General features: G+C 47.4%; 1 protein-coding gene across 1 annotated transcript in view; it reads right to left on the reverse strand.

The window, feature by feature from the left end:
- Nucleotides 1–3,860, reverse strand: part of Kmt5a (lysine methyltransferase 5A) — a 23,428-nt gene that overhangs the window by 17,403 nt on the left and 2,165 nt on the right. The window lies entirely within an intron of this gene.

Genomic DNA, 3,860 nt, shown 5'->3' on the forward strand with positions numbered 1-3,860 from the left:
CGGCCCCTCGCGCGCGCGCCCCCGGCCACTCGGCGCCGAGACTGCACGGCTCCCCGATCCTGCCGCCGGGCCGCGTCGGCATGCGTGGGATGCTCACGCGAGCCCGGGCGTCCACCCTGTGGGCATCCCGGTGTTAGGTGGGCAGTATCGTGCGGGGGCGGAGGGACAGAACCAGGAAGTGATGGGGCCTTAGTCCTAACTGGCGTCTGATTGTGGCCGGTAGGAGACCCAGAGGAGCCCGAGAGCCCTGCCTGGCCTTGATAAGTTTGCTGAGGTGCTGCTTCTGCCACATCTTGTTCACTCCTCAGAACAACCCGTGGAAGAACACCGTTATTATCTCTTTTCCTAAAGATGGGGAAACTGAGGCTCAGAGAAGCGAGGGACCTGGCCAAGTTCTTTCAACCCAGTTTCCAGCCTTGGTCAACGGACCCGAGAGACAGCACTGGTAGCCACAACTGATCGTTAAAGAAACCGTGGAGTAAGAGAAGTTTTAGTAGGTCACTCACCTTGTGCTCCTGTGGCCCTCCCTGTAAGAAAAATGCCCAGGCAGGCAGAGTTCCAGGCACTCTGGTGACTGTAAGCTTAGCTAACTGCCTTGCGCTGTGCCTGTGTTAGGGCATGCGGGCTCACAGCCAAAGATTCGCTGTATTTGTGCAAAGTCAAAGGCAAACAAGACACTTGAAGGTACCCAGCTCCTGCCTTACAAGAGCATTACGACAACTGCTAAGTGACTTTCCAAGTCTGGCCTTCTATGTCTTGGTAGCTAAACCCACGAGGGATCTTCCAAAGTCCACAATAAATGGGCTGTTCGGGGCCACCTCCTCACGTTACCTCCTATTAAGGCCTAATACTGAGAAGGATCACAGGACAAGTCATTCTCAGAACATTCACACAGTATCAGCTTGCTTTAATTAATCACCCTCTAACTCCCATCCCTCTGTCCAGCCTACCACACTAGAATGCTGGAAACTATCCAGAAGTAGAAAAGATTCCAAAGTGACGCTCAGACACCCAGGTCACACCACACGGAAGTGCCTCCCCATCTGAGGTCACAAAAACAAAGTCTATAATTCGGAGTACATCAACCCTTCCAGCTCAGTTGCTGCTTTAACTCCATCCCCCATGCTCTTGCTGCATGTCAATCCTCAGAAGCTGGGCATGGACAGCTATGAAAATTATTTGGTATAGAGGCCGCCCTTTCCCTGCACCTGTATATAACAAATATCCTATCAGCAAACAGAGCTAAGGATAGGGCGCGGTGGTAAAACACGTTCCTAGCACACAAAAAACCCTAGGTTAAACACAAAGTTCTACCAATAATAACAACAAACAAACAGCATGAACTATCCCATTTGAACTAGATACGGAGGATCAAGCCTCCAGTCTCCACCTGGAAAGCTGAGGCAGGGTTTGCAAGTCTGAAGCCTCTCTGGGCTATCAAATTAACCACTGTTTAAAACAACCAGACAGAAATACAAGCTCTGCTGTTGCCTAGGATCTTTGAGAACTATAACCTGACAACAATATCATTAAGAGCTAACACAGTTTGACTGTTCGCAGTGTGTTAGGACCTTTAATATGACATCACTCAATGAAAATTTCTGATTATGGCCTGGAGAGATGATTCAGTGGTTAAGAGCACAGGCTATTCTTCCAGAGGACTGGGGTTCAATTCCCAGCACCCACATGGCAGCTCACAACTATCTGTAACTCCAGTTCCAGGGGATCTGATACCTTCACACCAATGCACATAAAATAAAGTTAAATAAATTATTCTTTAAAAAAACCTTCTGATTATTATTATACTCCTCTTTTACACCTATTCAAACAAGCTCAGAGCAGATAACTGACTTGCCTATGAAAAGGACAAAATGGGACCAGAGCCCACTTCTACTATGTAATTACATTTTACCATAAAGAATGGTACTGCTTCTCTTGAATTCAAATGTCAGCATAAAAATCCATCTACTGAACATTTACTGAATACCGACTTTGTTCAGCCCATGTATACACAGCCGTGAACATATAGACAGCTGGAGGGCCATGAGGTCGGAGTGGGGGCTGTGTGAAGGGGCCTTGTAGACCATAGTGACTATTATGGAGTTACTCCCAGGAGCAAAGGGACAATAGGGGAAGTAAAAGTCACGTGATAAAAAAATTTGTATTCTAGCCGGGTGTGGCCGCGAATGCCTTTAATCCCAAACTCGGGATGTGGGGGCAGAGGCAGGGGAATCTCTGTGAGTTCAAGGCTAGCCTAGTCTACAAAGTGAGTTCCAGGACAGCCAAAGGTACACAGGGAAACCCTGCCTTGAAAAAAAAAAATGTGTATTGTTTAGCTGCTGAGAGGTGTGGATGTGAATTGTGTGGAGATCATGGAAGTGGAAGAAAGGAGAACAATGTGAAAAGGGCAGAAGGGATGGAGAAAAGTAGAGGAGCTGACCTTCCTCAAAATAAAGCACATGGAGGCTCCCTTCCATAGCCCCTACACCAGACCAAACTGCAACAGTATACCTGCGCTGGAAATAGCTTCACAATAAATAGAATAACAGCCCAAACCAAGACACTCTTCAAAGTCAGAGGGAAGCTACTGGGCGAGTGAGCAGTTTCTTCAAATGAGACAGTAGGCCGCTCAAGGTGACAAGAATATCTTTCTTTTCTTTCCTTTGCCTCCTCTTTTGTGAGGGGTAGGGTGGGGTGAGGAGTCTCACACTGTGGCCTAGGCTGGCCTCCAAGGCTCAGCAATTCTCCAGCTTCAGCGTGCAGACTTCTGAGGCTGTAGGTATGAATGAACACACCGGGTCAAGGATGGACTTGCTAGGGAATAAGGATGAAGACCAGTGGTACGGTGCTGACTTAGCATGCACCAGGCCTCTTTCATCTCCAGTATCACAAAAACCACCTCCTGAAGTGACTTCCAGGAGGAAGGTCTGGTCTTTGCCTTAGATGTACCCTAAAGGATGTGGTATCTATAACGCTTAACGTCTAATCCAATAATTTACCAGAGTAATGCTGATTCACCAGGCCAAGCAGTGCCCTAACTACCACCCAGATACTTGAGAAGCTGAGGCAGGAGAATTGCCTGAATTCTAGGCCAGTCTGAGGCCAGCCAGACTCAGATAGTGAGTGAGTCACTGTCTAAAACCAAAAATAGGCTTGGGCTAGGTATGGTAGGTACACATTCTTATTCCAGCACTCCGGAGAAAAAGGCAGGCAGATCTCTGTGATTTTGAGGCCGGCCTGGTTTGTATAGTGAGTTCCAGGCCAGCCTGGGCTATACGGCAAGACCCTGTCTCAAAAAAATGAATAAATAAAAAAGGGGGGGGGAGAGGATAAGACAGTGGACGAGTGCTTGCATAGCAAGTATGAGGCCCTAGGATCCAATCAATCACACACACACATGCACACACACGCACATACACAACTAATTACGTCAAGGAGCACATAGCTACTGCTGAGGGTCATAAACCTTACTGGGAAGAAGTTGGACAACTTTGCCCCTTAGCTTTGGCTAAAGAAAGGGAGGCAACAGCAGAACAAAGACACAGCACGGCAAAAGTCGGTGACTTTATACTTCACCTCTGACCTCTGAAGAACTAGTGAAATAATTATACAGATTAACTGAGAAAATAAAAGGTTTGGATTTCAATAATAATTAATCCCATATGTTTTTTTTCTTCTGGTTTTTCAAGACAGGGTTTCTCGCCGGGCGGTGGTGGCGCATGCCTTTAATCCTAGCACTCGGGAGGCAGAGGCAGGTGGATCTCTGTGAGGCCGGCCTGGTCTACAAGAGCTAGTTCCAGGACAGGCTTCAAAGCTACTGAGAAACCCTGTCTTGAAAAACCAAAAAAAAAAAAAAAAAA

The sequence above is a fragment of the Microtus ochrogaster genome, chromosome 2 (genome assembly GCF_000317375.1).
Source record: "Microtus ochrogaster isolate Prairie Vole_2 chromosome 2, MicOch1.0, whole genome shotgun sequence".
In the NCBI taxonomy this organism is placed as follows: Eukaryota; Metazoa; Chordata; class Mammalia; order Rodentia; family Cricetidae; genus Microtus; species Microtus ochrogaster.